Source organism: Rattus norvegicus, chromosome 15, assembly GCF_021556685.1.
Source record: "Rattus norvegicus strain SHRSP/BbbUtx chromosome 15, alternate assembly SHRSP_T2T, whole genome shotgun sequence".
NCBI lineage: Eukaryota > Metazoa > Chordata > Mammalia > Rodentia > Muridae > Rattus > Rattus norvegicus.
The window spans coordinates 37,821,837-37,837,790 of NC_141548.1; the positions used below are offsets into that span (position 1 = coordinate 37,821,837).

At 47.0% G+C, this 15,954-nt stretch overlaps 1 protein-coding gene and 1 pseudogene across 5 annotated transcripts in view; both read right to left on the reverse strand.

The window, feature by feature from the left end:
• The window catches only part of Atp8a2 (ATPase phospholipid transporting 8A2), a 528,141-nt gene that overhangs the window by 401,781 nt on the left and 110,406 nt on the right, over positions 1-15,954 (reverse strand).
• Positions 2,781-4,470, reverse strand: LOC148000979 (ETS-related transcription factor Elf-2 pseudogene; annotated as a pseudogene).

Below are 15,954 nucleotides of genomic sequence, written 5' to 3' on the forward strand. Positions count from 1 at the left end.
TCAATGACATATTGTAAGAAAGCTCAAAGCCCTAAGATTTCTGGAGATAGATGGTAATTTCTCCCATATTTGATCATTTCAGGGCTACTGTGGCCTATTAGAAGAAGTTCATATTGCCACCACCTCCTTATCACTTCTAGCTGTTTTCCAAAAGAATATGTGTCATGTTCAAAACCATTCTAGGACCCAAGTCACAGCTAGTATTTAAGAACACTTTATATACTAGAATCTTGAACTAAGACCTGTGTTAGCTGGGTTTGAGTCATAATGTTGGGGAGAGAAGCTGGAACTAGGGTCTCCTCACATTGCTATAACTGCCTCTGATCATCCAGCCTTGGATTAGAAAGTTCCCCATTCTGCTTCAAAGCATCTTTCTGACCACCAACCCTTCTCCAGTATGAGCTTCTGCCTCAGACACTCTGGTCCTGTTCCCTGAGCTCACCCTGCTCACCTCTGAAAACCCATGGTCAGTTCTCTCCCAGCAGCACCTCTCCCCTGAGCATCTCCCACATGCTCCATGCTGCCACACAGCAAGGCTGGTCAGGACACCCTAGAACCAGAGACCAGGCCATGTGGTGTACTCCCCAGGTCCTAGAACCTACTAATCACTACTAAGGTTAATAGGTAATCTTTCTTAGTCAGTAATTCGCAATCATAACTGCTTGTCCTGTTTTATGCAGCCTTTTCAGAGGGAAGCACAATGCAAACAATTATCTGAGCTAGGAGAGCAGTCCTGGACTGCACTGCCTCCTCTGCTGCCATTAGCTCTTCTGCTCTCCCTGTTCCCACCAGGCCGCAAACATCCAGCTCCAATCCTCTAAGCCCTGCTGCCTAGCCTCCCAACATCCCTGGTACCTGGCTCTCAGCCCCTGCCTTCTCCCTTCTATCTTCTGTCATTTTATTTTATTCAGTTTGGTTGTTTGAGATAGTCTCATGTAGCACAGGATGGCCTAAACTCTTTAAGTAGCTGAGGATACCCTGAACTAATCCTCCAACCTCCACCTCCCCGATGCTGAGATTCCTGGTGGGAGCCATTCGTATCTGGCTTCTCTTACATCTGAACACAAACATTCCAGAAAGGCCTCACTGATCACCCCTCCCCTCCCTGGACTGTCCCTACACCTCCTGTTTTTTTCTTTTACAATGGCTCCTATTGTGATGATAAGTTCTACATTACTTTATTGTTTAACGCCATAACTAAGCCAGAATCTCAGGTATGGGTTCACAAATACTAACTAATTAGAGTTCCTTGGAGAAGAGACTCCATACTTCTTGCTCCTGTTGAGTGGGGAATCACACAGTTCCTGGGTGAGAGAGCTGAAGGCAGTGCCCAGGATGAGAATTACATCGCGCTAGTTTGGTGATGAATGTGCACCAGGTAACTGACCTTGGAAACATCTATTAGGCGGATGCCAACTTACATAGTCCTCAAAAGGGATCTAACTTGCTGGCGACAGCACAGAGCAAGTCACTGCTGAACTGTGAGCCGCAAGTCTCTCCCTGGACCCAGGTAAAGAGAAAGGATCGATGAGTCAGGACACAGCATCGGTTCAGTATTCAGTCACCCAGCCTGATCTGTGTTAGGATATACTAGCTTCGCAGAAACTCCTTTAAATGATGAGGATTCAGTAAGGTGGGGGTTACTAAGTGTGGTCACTGCTGGGTTGTGTATGTCATGCTACCTAGTCAACTAGGACTCGTATCCTCTGGCATCCTGAAACCCAAGCTTATTCATTTTTAAATTTCACCTCTATATTTGCAAACCTACTTGAATACACTTTGAGACAAGAGTACAACAAAATAGAATATACTTCAAATGTTGAATACACAAACTATTATACACAAATCTGAGCACTGGTACGTTCCCTCTCAAATGTCAAGTAAAAAGGAAAAGTAGCAAAAAGGGAGAAAAGGAAAAAGATTGAGCAAGGAAATAAACACCATTTAATAGAGCTACCTGGAGAGTTCATGCGAGCCTGAATGTCGAATGACAGAAGAACTGATACCGATGTGTCTGCGGACAGACAGACGGACGGCAGGGTGCCTTGAGCGACACATAGATGGTACAGTCAAGGGCCAGAGCCAACTGTTCATCTCTTCACAGCTAAGAAACCGACAGACTTAAACTACCATAGAAAATGTTACATGGAAACTCTATGACAATACTGTGTTAGGTATAAGATTTTTAAGATTTTTCTTTTAATAAAAAGGCTTTACACAAGTCATTAGCTTATTTCAAGAAAGGAAACTGAAACTTAGTCTAAAACCTTTGTTTTAAAACAACTTAAGCTATGATGTGTATACACACACACACACACACACACACACACATACATATTTATAGCGCACTAGATCTTGCTATCCTCTCTCTGTGTCAAGCTTTTGGATCCTCTCAGTTCACATTCTAGAATACTGGCATCAGCAGAGTCTTCACACAGCACCAGTTAAGTGAGCACTGCACAAGCCCAGTGCTAATTGCTGGTAATCATATAAAGTGCATTAAAATGCTCCTTGTAACAATGACATCACCCATCCCAACCCTGCCCCACTGAAAACCATGTAACCCTTACAGGAGTTAGTGTTCCAACTCTTAGTGTCACGTGAGACCGTAGTCAGCTGCTTGGTCCCATTCCCATCCTTTTTCGTATTGAGGATTCAGTTGCTCTTACTTTCAGAGGCAGTTTTCTGTCAGCATCTCAAAGGGTGGTTCCCGTCCCACTGAAACATGGGATAGGAATTTATTTCCCATAAGTCTGATTGCTTTCTTATCTGCACAGTTGTTTAAAAGTCCTCCTCTGCCTTTTCTAGATGACTTCCCTCGCAAATGTCTGTCAGTACAACACCATCTGAAGTCCCTGGGAGCTTGTTTAATTCTCACAGGTCGCCAGCCCTTCCGTTCTCATAGTCACAGGAAGGGCGATGGCAGAGGGCGCACTGACAACCACTACACGGGTTACTGTCTTATTCCCGTCTGCCCCCTTTTCTTCTACCAGCTGCAAAGTTTTCACATCGTGTTCCTGCTTTTTGGCTTCTGATTTAACCTCTGGCCTTTTTATGACCGCACTGATAACTCGAGAAGGAGTCTGGCCAGAAGCCTGCTAAACAGGCACTGATAGTCTCATCACAGGTGTACCGTGGGTTATTGAAACAGGGGTGAGCGTTCTCACAGCCAGAGGGGCTCCAACAAGGCTAATGCTTCCTGAGCCAGTCAGATTTGACTTTGACTTTGCAGCTGACATCACGCAAGCTAAGTAGAGGGGAGGTTGAGGTTGATCATCTTGGCAGGCTGCATGCTGATTCTGTCTCCATTTTCGTGGAGGCTGGCATCACAGTCGGGACTGACTTGATGACTGACTGTAGCTTGACTGGAGTTGGCTATTCATGGTGTACCTGCATTGGCTGACTGACCTGCCACAGTGGAAATCTTTTGACCCAGTGATGTCATTACCACAGGGACTTGCATTGCCACACAAACTGTCCTTGGAGCTGCTGCTGCTGCTGACACAGGTGCTGTGGTGGTAGGAGACCTGGACGAAGCATCGTGAGCAGGGGAAGTGATGATCACAACTCTAGCCACATCCTCCTCTGCTCTGGAGCAGCTCACAGGAAATGAGTTTTCCCCACCTCAGTAAGTCTTCTGGGCAAGTCTCACTTTTGTCATCATCAATGACCACTATGCTTTGGGGCATGTCCTTGAACAAGCCTCTGTCCTTCAGCCTTTGCAAGAATTCCCCTTTGGTAGTGTATCTCAGAGCTTGCAGCATAGTTTCATAGTTCATATCTGGTTTGTTCTTACGCTTTCCCCAGAGCTTCGAGACAGCCTTTGAGTCTACAAGTTTGAATACGCCCTTTCCTCTCTAAGTCCATTTAATATACCTGGGACAAGTATTTTTATCTTGAGGCAGATCTAAAAGAAATTCCCACTGATAGGTTGTGCTTCCTTTTTCTTCTCTGGCTTTCTTCTTGATTCCTAACTCAGGAGACCCCTTGGAAACTGGTGACTGCTGGGACTTTGGTTTCTGCCAGCTTTTTTCTTTGTCATTGGCTCATGGCTGTCTGGTGAGGTAGGGATAGACAGGCCTCCATTGGTTCAGACTCCTCTGTTGACACCTCCACTACAGTCTCCGTAATGACATCCAGCCTCATTACAGCATGCAATGAGTATCAACTCATTACAGTATCGACTCTGGAGTCGATACACAAGGAGGGACAAACACTTCCACAGGACCTCTTGAATCCCTCAAGCAGGTAGATTCCATGTGAAGCAGGGCCTCAGAAGCTTCATCGGTCTTACCTGTACAGTGTGCATTACTGCTGTGAGCTGATGCTTCCACAGCTGGATGAACAGACCCAGCTGGGTCTTGGGTCCCTCGTGCAGAGACATCGCCATGTTTATTCAGGGGCTGGAACTGCTGCTTCACATTGACTTACACCCTAAGCAGCGGCGACAGGGGAGAAGGTGGAACCCGAGGCCAGAGACACACACCTTGCGGGTGGCGCGCGCGCACACACACACACACACACACACACACACACACACACACACACACACAGACACTCTGACGTCCAGATCTTTGCGCATCCTCTGACAGGAAGTGGCAGTCGGGCCGCCACTGGGCTGAGCAGCCCCACCACCTAGCAGCAGGAGCAGGGGTGGCGGTCCACAAAACCCAAGCTTATTATTAAACACAAAACTTCTCAGTCTGCTGTCTCTCGGGTCATCACCTATATGTTCTGATTCAAAGCAGGGCCCTGTACATGAGTTTCTCAGCATTTTGGACTCAGTATCATTTTGCTAGCAGATCACAGTTACTACACAGGGGGTAGGCCTGGCCCTGCCCATCAGTTACTCCTCTGGAATGGAGGCTGTTGGTTTTCGTTTGGCACTCTGTCTCCTCCTCCACAACTATTCAAACCACTGATTGTAAATCTGGCCCTGTAGTGCTGGCGAGCATTCTCATTCCCTCCGTAAGGATGTCATTTCCAAAGAAATTAAAACAAAAACAAAAACAAAAACAAAAACAGGGCCGTGGGACCTTCTGGTGGCTGCAGAGAGGAACAGCTGGTGTGGTATCTGTGGGAGTCGTGATCTGAGAGTAAATTGTGTGAGGTTCTGTGGATAAAGCACTGAGGAGAAGACAGACAGAGCCAGGCCCTGTGTGCAAAGGACTTAGCTCCAGAGGGAAACCCAGAGCTTGCGCTGTGTAGTTCCAACCAAGGGACGCTCGGTGTGGATCTATGACAAGCTGGCTGTGGCAAACAGACAAAAAACTACAGATTAGAAAAACAGACAGGGTGGCCAGATAGAGAAACGCATACATGGAACTGCAGAATTCCAAGGCGTGGGATGTACAGGCAGGAGAATTCCAGTTCAAAGCCAGCCTCAGCTAAATAGAAAAGTTACTAAAACTGGGGTTGGGGGAGGAAGTCAGGGAAGCCTCTGCAGCTCCTGCATACTCCTCCAATCCTAACCTCTAGTGACACTCAGGGGACCCGGGGTCCAGTCCTCCCCGCTTCCAAAAGCCAACCCCACAGCTTCTCAGAACCAATTACCCTACCCCCAACCTCTCAAAATCCACTTCTGAGCTAATGGTGTTCTTTGATTTTTCCTGAACAGAGATGGGGTAGGAGAAATGGGCTCTAATAGACACAGAGAGCTTCCAGGGTGGAAGAGAAGGTTGACTACTGGAACAGCTTCATGTTTTATTGTGTTTGCCTAATGGTGTTTCTGAAAGCCACCACCAACATCAATGGTGTCAGATCATTAGCCAAAGCAAAATCTGGAGACACCAAACTCAGACTCTTAGGTAAGGGTGATGTTAAAAGGGAAGCCTGTAGGCCACACAGCTAAGTGTGAGAAAGGCCTCTGGGCAGAACTACAGACCTGTGTGACAGCTACTCTCGGTGTCAACCTAACAGCGCCTGGGATCAACTAACAGCCTATCCCGGGTGGTGCTGTGGGAGATTCCGCTGGGCAGATCATTTGACATGAGAAGACTCGCCTAAATATTGGTGGCGCCTCCGGCGGCCCCCAAGTAAAAAGACATGGAAGAAATAATTGTCCTTCACTGCTTTCTTGAACTCTGGCTTGTAAGCTCATCCACTGTCACCACCGCTCACACTAGTGCTGCACTCCAGGAGAAGAAGCAGCTTCATCGAGATTCAGGAAGTAGGACCAGCTCTCCAGAAAACGAGGAGGGCTCTCCAGGAATCCTGCCAGTCTCCAGCACCCAGCCTTGCAGAGCAGTTTCCCGGGCCCCAGCTTCTCTGGGTAAGAAGCCATTGCACATTGTGCAAACCGATGTGACGAATCTCTTCAAGTATATAAATGTAGATTAAGTCTATCAGTTCTGCTCCTCCAGAGAACTCTAACACAGCATGGCCTTGGAGCATCCCTCCAACAGAAGAGACCATCAGAGCATCCCGAGGTGGATTCAGACAGGTGTCCACACTGCACATAGGAAGGTGGGATTAACCAGAAGATGGTGCTAGGAAATAATTATTGAAGTGCCAGAAGTTTCCAATCAGTTTTTATGCCTGAAATTCAACTTTTTAAAACAGAAGCTCCTATGAGTAACGGAACAGCAAAGTTCCGCTAAAGCATGGTGTTGACACCAGCGATAAACCTCCTCCAAAGCGAGACACAGCACATCAAAAGCAATCGTGCCCCACTGACCAAGTAACCTTCTACACCCACCCCCACTACACACACACATACATACCACGTACTCACCGCCACTACACAAACACATCACACACACACACACACACGTACACATACACCACACACTATCTCTCACACACACACTACATACTCACACACACACACACTCACACCCCAGGACACACATCACATACTCACCCCATCACACACACACACACACACACACACACACACTCCATGTACACATACACCACACACTATCTCACACACACCACATGCACACGCACTCACACACACACTCACACCCCAGGACACACATCACATACACACACACACACACTCCATGTACACATACACCACACACTATCTCTTACACACACACCACATACACACACACTCACACACACACTCACACCCCAGGACACACACAAATACATAACCACAGACTAACCATCACTACACACATATTCTCTCTTACACACACACATACAACATACCATGTACACATACAACACACACACACTCTCTCACACACGCACTCATACATACACACAAACACCCCAGCACACACACAAATACATACCACATACTCACTGCCACATACTCACACATACTCTCTCACACTCACCACATACTCACCCCATCACATCTCACACACACTCATACTCTACACACCATGTACACATACACCACACTCACAAACTCATAAACCACACACCCACCTCAGCACACACATATATAAGTACCATATACTCACCCCCACTACAAACACCCCCTCACCCCTACGTACATACCACATACTCATCCCCATCATACACAAACACACACACACACACACACACACTGCACACCATATACACATACACCACAGACACAAACACACACTCACACACACACACTCACACCCCACTCTCATCCTGGGCAGCATGGTTAAGGACTAACAGACTATGACTGGTTTGGTGCTGGCAGGAGTGCAGTGTCCACACACACTCACACACACTCACACACACACACTCACACACACACGCTCACACTGTACCATGGTTAAGGACTAACAAACTATGACTGGTTTGGTGCTGGCAGGAGTGCAGTGTCCACACACACACTCACACACACCACACACACACACACACACACACACATACACACGCTCACACTGCACACCATGTACACATACACCACACACACACTCACACCCCACTCTCATCCTGGGCAGCATGGTTAAGGACTAATAGACTATGACTGGTTTGGTGCTGGCAGGAGTGCAGTGTCCACACACACACACACACACACACACACACACACACACTCACACACACACACGCTCACACTGTACCATGGTTAAGGACTAACAGACTATGACTGGTTTGGTGCTGGCAGGAGTGCAATGCCAGGAAGGTCCAAGTCCCCCGCTGTATCTCCCTTTGGAGAATTTATCTGCTACACACAGAAGTCCATGCAGCAAGTCCAGCCTGCTCCCTTCACCACACTTCCTATTCCCTGGTCATCAGGATATTGAAGAAATTGCAGAAATGCTAAGTGGGTCTCTGAACATCAATTCCCAAACTAACTTCCTGACACCTAAGTTCTAGGTGCTATGAACCTTAGATGCCTCCTCTCCGGGCTCCACACTGACTCTTCCAACCCTTCCTCTCCTCAGTCTCTCTAAAACCTTCACCTTAGAGCTCTCCTCAGTCCCAGTGCAATGACCTAAGCTTTCGGCTGGGCTGGGGTCACCATGTCCTCGCCTCACAGACTGCCCCACCTTGCCCATCCTGACCCAGGAAGACGTCTCTCCTCTTGCTGCCCGAGCTCAGGGGTGCCCAGCAGCACCTGGACCTGCCCACCCCCAACATCTTCCCCTTGTCCATCTTCCTTCAGCTCTGCTTCACCCACACTGTGAACATCCTGAGAGCCCTTGAAATGAGCAATACATCAGTAAAATAAGCTCCTACCAGACTCTTCACTTCCTTCACCGCCCACTTCACTCCAAAGCATACCCTGCTTGTGTCCCGACAGCTCTTCACTCTTAGCTACAGCTCCCCAACTTCCCAAGCTCCTTCTGATGAAACTGCTTGGTGACTTAAGTGACAAAGTAAAAGGCTTCTGTATACTTTAGAAGCATCTGCCACTTCCCCCCTCCAGGGCCACCCTTGTTTTCTGTCAGCCCTCTCTCTGGATTCTTCGCAATTCCACTGAAAGCTCCTTCTTGTGACCATCCATTGATGGGCCCTGAGGCTCTGCCTTTTTTTTTTTTTTTTGTATTCTGTTCAGTGAATTGAACCGTCTTCTCCACCTGGCTCAAATCATCTCAGTGTGTTCATCAAGAGATCGCCCAATCTGCCCTAGCCCCAGCTCTTTAAGCTCTGTCTGGAACAGCAGTCCATGAGTCACTAAATGTCAGAGAAACATTCTCAACAGTGCTGCAGTCAGTTTGGGGGACTGCAGGAACATTGTCAAGAACTGGCACAACTTTCTGTACACCTGAATGAGCCACACACCTGAATGTGGTACACCCCTGCACACCTGAATGTGGTACACACCTGCACACCTGAATGTGGTACACCCCTGCACACCTGAATGTGGTACACCCCTGCACACCTGAATGTGGTACACACCTGCACACCTGAATGTGGTGCACACCTGCAGACCTGAGTGTGGTGCACACCTGCAGACCTGAGTGTGGTGCACACCTGCATACCTGAGTGTGGTGCATACCTGCAGACCTGAGTGTGGTGCACACCTGCACACCTGAATGTGGTACACACCTGCACACCTGAGTGTGGTACACCCCTGCACACCTGAATGTGGTACACACCTGCACACCTGAATGTTGTACACCCCTGCACACCTGAATGTGGTACACACCTGCACACCTGAGTGTGGTGCACACCTGCACACCTGAATGTGGTGCACACCTGCAGACCTGAGTGTGGTGCACACCTGCACACCTGAGTGTGGTGCATACCTGCATACCTGACTGTGGTACACCCCTGCACACCTGAATGTGGTACACACTTGCACACCTGCACACCTGAATGTGCCGCACACCTGAATATGGTGCACCCCTATACATCTGAATGTGGTACACCACTGCACACCTAAATGTGGTAAACCCCTGCATACCTGAATGTGCTACATACCTGCATACCTGCACACCTGCACACATACACCCCTGAACACCTGACTGAGGTACACACCTGCACACCTGCACACTCGTATACCTGAATGTGGCTCATTCAGATGGCTCAGCCTGCTCTGAAGACTGTGAGGATAAAGCAACAGCCAATGAAATCAAGCAGAAGAAATGACGAAACAAGAGACCAGGCTCAGGCAAGATGTCTGGGGCTGAGACTGGTAAGGCTTAGCCCAGTATTTACAGTGAGCAGGAGCACACTCTAAAGGAAGAACAGAATGTATATTGTAGGAAATATGCGTGCCAGTCACATGCTCTCTCACTATCATAGACTATAAAAGCTAAAGTAAATTACTCAACAGGGAAGGATTGAGTGGTTCCCGGTAACTAGCTCACACTGACCCCACGTGAGTCCTCTTCACTCTCCAGGACTCTCCGCCCCCTAGCACTGCACAGATCCCTCTCTGAAGCGTGGTGTGCCAGATTGCACATGCTGTGCTTGCCTGCGTCTGCCTAGCAGCATGGCAACCTTATTTAGCTAGCATCCCTGTACTCATTACCCAAAGAATACTTTGTGGGAGTTCAGCGTGGCTGAGGTCACTGGGGACAGGGATTTCAGCTCTGCCACAGTCCTACAGGGCCACTGTCATGTGCATGCAGCCCACGATGGCTCATGACATCTGTAACTCTCTGAACTGCTCTGTGTATGCCTGCCCAAATGGCCCACAAACCGTACAGCTCAAGAGGATGAGGAATGATGCCTTCATCCCTAGCCACTCATTTCCTTAGGGATCCTAACATAAACTTCACCAAGACAGAGTTGAGGAAAAAAGCCAAGGTGCAAAACTCAGGACAAACCAAAAATCACAAGGTTATGACAACAAATAGACTAGGTGACACCCCAGAGGCCAGGAAAGGGATCTCTGAAGACATCTTATTTAATTCCAAAAACTCGAACACAAATTATGAGCCAAGTTATATGGCACAAACTTGAGAAAAAGAAAGCAAAGAATATTAACATCAAAATTAAAGTCAAGTTACATCCTCTTGGTGCCTCTTTATGCCCCATGCAAGGCCCTTCCCAGGACATGGCATGACCACACTTTCATCAGGGTGGTTCTGGAGAAAATGCTCACATTATTTCAAACAATGGTTTATCTGCGTTCTCTGTTGAGGACAAGAAGAGAATGAGGTAAGAAGACTTCTGGTGTGGGAGATGTTGGTTAATTTCAGTTTTTAAATGGAAAAACTACTTTTAAGATTCTGCACTAAGACGTTTCTACAGACTTCAGAGACCTGTAGTAAATTATGTTGACAAAAAAAATCAAGATCAAGGCGAAAATTATGGATAAATATGAGGGGGTAATAAAAACTAGTCTGCTATTGCCAGGATTGTGGTGAATTTTGCTTTATAGGAAATTAAAGTTTACATAAAATATAAATTGTTTTGCATGAATATCACAGATTATGAGCAAGTCAGGTAGTGCAAACCTGTAACAGTATCAGTTGGGAAACTGAGGCAGGATTGTGAATTCAAGGCCACCATGAGCTACACAAATATGACTGTCTCAAATAAAACAAAAATTATGCACAGATTCATAAAAAAAATGAAGAGGAGGAGGAGGAGGAGGAAGAGGAGGAAGAAGTAGTAGTAGTAGTAGTAGTCGTCGTCGTCGTTGTTGTTGTTATTGTAATAGGAGATTAACAGTACGATTACACCAGCTAAGTGGATGGTTTAAAAGTTTAAGAGCTTAAATCAAGCAAAACACGTCCCATGCTGGTTGCGTCACTCCTGGTTGCAAACCACTAAAGCAACAGTGGCAGAGAGGTGACCAAATCTACAAGCATACACTAAGGCACACGAGAAATTTACAGCCAACTCCAATGGGCCCCTTCACACCTCATCAAGCCGGCAGAAATGGTGGCCACCACACTAGCTGACCCCCAAGTGAATCAAGACAGATCATGTTGTCAGGGCACAGCTTAGGTCATCCACCCACAGGGCTCCAGAGCTGAGCGGTGCCATGGGACTCTAATGTGCACTCTATCTTACACAGGAGGACACCGACACCTTGAAAGATAAAATATCACCTCTGAGGGAGGACACCCACTCAGGAGCAGCTGCAGCAGCCCCTGGTCCTCATAATGAGAGTCCAGAACTGACCCCCAGTGTAGCTGACTGAGAACACCGAACTCAGACAGCCCACTGCAGTCCTGGTTCTTGCAGTCATACACCTGTCATGGTTACCTCTCGGCTCCCCTCCTCCATGCAGCAAAGCTCATTTCACTACCAACTGTAACACAGACATATAGCCAGAAAGAAGCAGATGGGAAAGAAGTGTTATTAGAGTTTGCTATAGCCCAATGGCAAAAGCCTTGTTTGCACAAATCATGCACAAAGCCCTGGGTACAGTCCAAGCTGCTGCAACGAAACAAAACCAGACTTACCTTTATTAAGCTGTATCTGAGTGTTCCAACAAGTAAAACAGAAAAGTATTGCACTATGAAAAAAGCAAAATTACTTATTCAGAAGTCTTTATATCCAAACAGCAGATCCGAGTTTGAATCTTTGGCTACAGGGGGGTGAGAAAACTTACATCAAGTGGACGCTACCCAAATCAGCACATTTGTGAGAGCTCTAAGTTGAACAGCTACCAAACCACAACACAGCACTCGTGTTTCACCTTGTCTCTTGATTTCGATCTTAAAACAATAAACTATCACCAATAAGTTTTAACTTTTAGAATATTATTGAATTTGTTAGGACTATGAACATTGAAATTTATAATGGTCAAACAGAAATATCAAGGTCATAATTTACAGCTTCCAGTATTTTTAAATGTTAGATCCAGGTGGTCACATAAATTTGAGAGAATTTGGACCTTGGAGGGTAGCTCGGAAACAGAGCATGCACCTAGCAGGCCTGTCACAGCCCTGGGTCTGGGCCTCAGCTATGGGGGCAGGGGGTGATAATGGCAGAATTGGAGGAGCTCAAATTCTGCTTTCCTTATAGCTTGTAAATACTGTGTAATCATTGTTGATTTCTATAACTACTGTGAAACAGGTATTTGTAGCATCATGGGTCTTCTGGGTGACCATATTTAGCTCAAAGTGAATTTGAAAGCCACCCTATTCTCTGGATCTTGCACTTGTAGCGGACAACTGACAATTTTTTGTTGTTTTAAAATTCAAGGCCAATCAAAAATAGGATTGAAATTAGCGGTGTGATATAGCAACTCTATTGTGGGCTTCTGTGGATAAGAGGACGCGTGGGGCCCTCCTACAGGACTCACTCGGGGAAGACAACGCTCAGGTGAACGAGACCGAGATCCACGCATCTGAGGAATGCCTGTGTAGACTTTAAATGCAAATGCTAGCTTTTCCTTGGGTATCTCCTCATCCATGTAAGGAGGATGAAAGTTAGGACCAGCTCTGCCTTGCTGCTCATGGCTCCGTGAGGTCTGGGACCCAGCTGGAGTGATGGCTTCTGTGTGCTTTGTTCCCCAAAGGTAGGCAACCCATGGAGGAGTCATGGTGTGGTGACCATTCCGTCCCAAGTAGAACATGCTGGAAGGCTCGGTATCTTTTCCACCCAGCAACTAGCTTGTTGTCTCTATTGACCTCTCTGCTCAAGAGACTGAGGTGACAAAGAACAGAGAGGTCGGCAGGGGCAACAGCTGAATTCCAGAAATGGACAATGCACCTTCCCTGACACCTTCCCTGCACAGGAAGCTCAGACTCAGGGAGGCCCAGCCAAGCCCTGTTTCCTAGCACTTTGTAACGTTATTGAGCAACGTTATATATGCCGCTGTATGCTGAGTACCAAAAATATATTTGTTGAACGAACACATTCTAAACCTCAACTGCTATCAAGGACTTACGAATGCCAAGTATCACATTAAATCCCAAATGTGCCTGCATCTGCGGACAGACATCAATCTGTGCTGTCTGAAGAACTGACACTAAAAGCCTTTGGTGAGGCAGCTCTCTCTCAGGAGTATCTTATTTATGAAATCATGTCAAAACCACACATATCCCTTCACGAGGCCTAAGAACCGCCATCGTGATGGGGGTCTGCTTTGTTCACTATGTAGTAAGTGACAGTAAATCTTTGAGAACAGGGGTTATGTCAGCCCTTACTTTCTGGACTGTTCTGAACTTCCTCGGGCTGCAGAGTCCTCTGGCAGAGTCTGCCCTTCCCACTGGCCAAAATCTGAGTGAGTTCCACAATTGGAAGGCTCCTGAAGAGGAAAGCTTTCAGGATGACAGAGCTGAGCAGGAGAGTTGGAGGCAAGAACAGACTCAGACACTACAGAGAGTAGGTGAAGCTCTCCCATCTGCACAAGGGCAGGGATGTGGGACAAGGAAGAAAACGCTTCTTTAGAGAGAGATAGGAATTTGACCTTAGAAGCCGCAACACACCAGGAGGAAAGGCTACAGAGAGAAGACCAGACCAGAGCACACCAGAGAACAACCTGCCCTCAAAGACTATGTAGTGGGGACACAGGAAGATAAAGAACAGTGGGACTTAGAGCAGGAAGGGAGGCCAGAATGAGGGTGGCCTTGCAGATATCACCGGAGATGAACAGTGGTCGGAGCAGCCCCTGAACAGGGGGAGTCACAGTGCATTTCTCAACAAGACGGCTTTAGAATCTACTGTGTTAGCCGTGTCCTCCATCGACACAGAAGAGAGAGGGGAAACGGTGCTGAGGCAGGGACCCCATTCAAGAGGAGACATCAGAGACCGGTCTCTTTGGAGCAGAAAAGTCTCACACACTGTCCAAAGGCAGATCTGGTTGCAAACCCCAAACGAGGAATGTCTTTTCCAGCACACCATCCCCAGTCTGTTCAGAATGATCCTGGGGCAAGATGTGACAGTGGAGTCAGACGCCCTCGTGAAGGGCTTGAGTGAATTTCCTTTAAGTGTTTTTCTACGAAGATTTTTTTATTTTTAAAAATTCATACAAGGGAATATTATGCATTGACCATACCCTCCCATACAACCCCAGCTTCTCTCTTCTCCACCAGCACCCCATGATTCTCTGAGTACTTGTGCTTCTTCTCTCAGGCCATAAACACAGACATATGTGTCCACATAAAACCTAGGAACCACGAATATCAGAACATACAATAACCGCCTTTCTGAGACTGACTTAATTCTTCTGATAAGGTTATCTCCAATTTCACCCATTCCCCTACAAATAATACAACTGCATCTTCCTTAGGGATAAAGAAGTACATTTTCTGTACCTATTTTTAGGACACCATGTACGCCAATGATAGAAAGACATAAGAAAAAGCACACCGAGAGCTGGAGTAAGGGCTCGATGGTTAGAGCATTTGCCCCTCTTGCAGAGGACTGGAGTTGAATTCCCAGAACTCACATTAGCATATCCTAGAACTCTAAATGCAGGATCTGATCAGATCCAGATGCCCTCTTCTGGCCTCTAAGGTCAAGTGTGTGTGTGTGTGTGTGTGTGTGTGTGTGTGTGTGTGTGTGTGTGTGTGTGTGTGTGTGTACTGATATTCACACACACACACAAATGGTAAAATAAATCTTCTAAAAAATGAAGACAATAAAAATAATAGAAACGTCACTTAAAATGGTCCCGTGATAGCTCACTCATGGGCAATGCTGGAGTTTCAGCACGCAGTAAGGCTTTCTTGTGACAGACCCAGAATAATCAAGTATACAGACACAGAAAGTTAACGGGTAGGCAGGGGACAAAGGGAGAGGATGTTCTTTGCCAGATGAAAGGATTCTGGGAGACGGGTTACACAGCAGCAGGAACATTGAGCTGTGTGCACTTACAAAGCTTGAGATGGTAAAGTTTGTGTTATATGTGTTTTATAACTGCTGGGGAGGGAGAGAGAGAGAGAGAGAGAGAGAGAGAGAAAGAGAGCACAGTAAGCCTACCCATGGCAAACGAGGTGGGAGATGCTATGTGTGTGGTACATTATGTTCTAGATTTTCCCTGTTTGGAATCTCAGCTTCCAGAGGCACCTTGAAGGGGAGCTCACTACCATCTGACAGACAAGAAAAACAAGACTTGCCCTGTGATCAATTGATATTTTTTTCAGTATGGGGGCTTCAAGCCAGACCCCACACATGCTAGGCCAGTGCTCTTCCCTGCCCTGCTCTCCCAGCCCTATG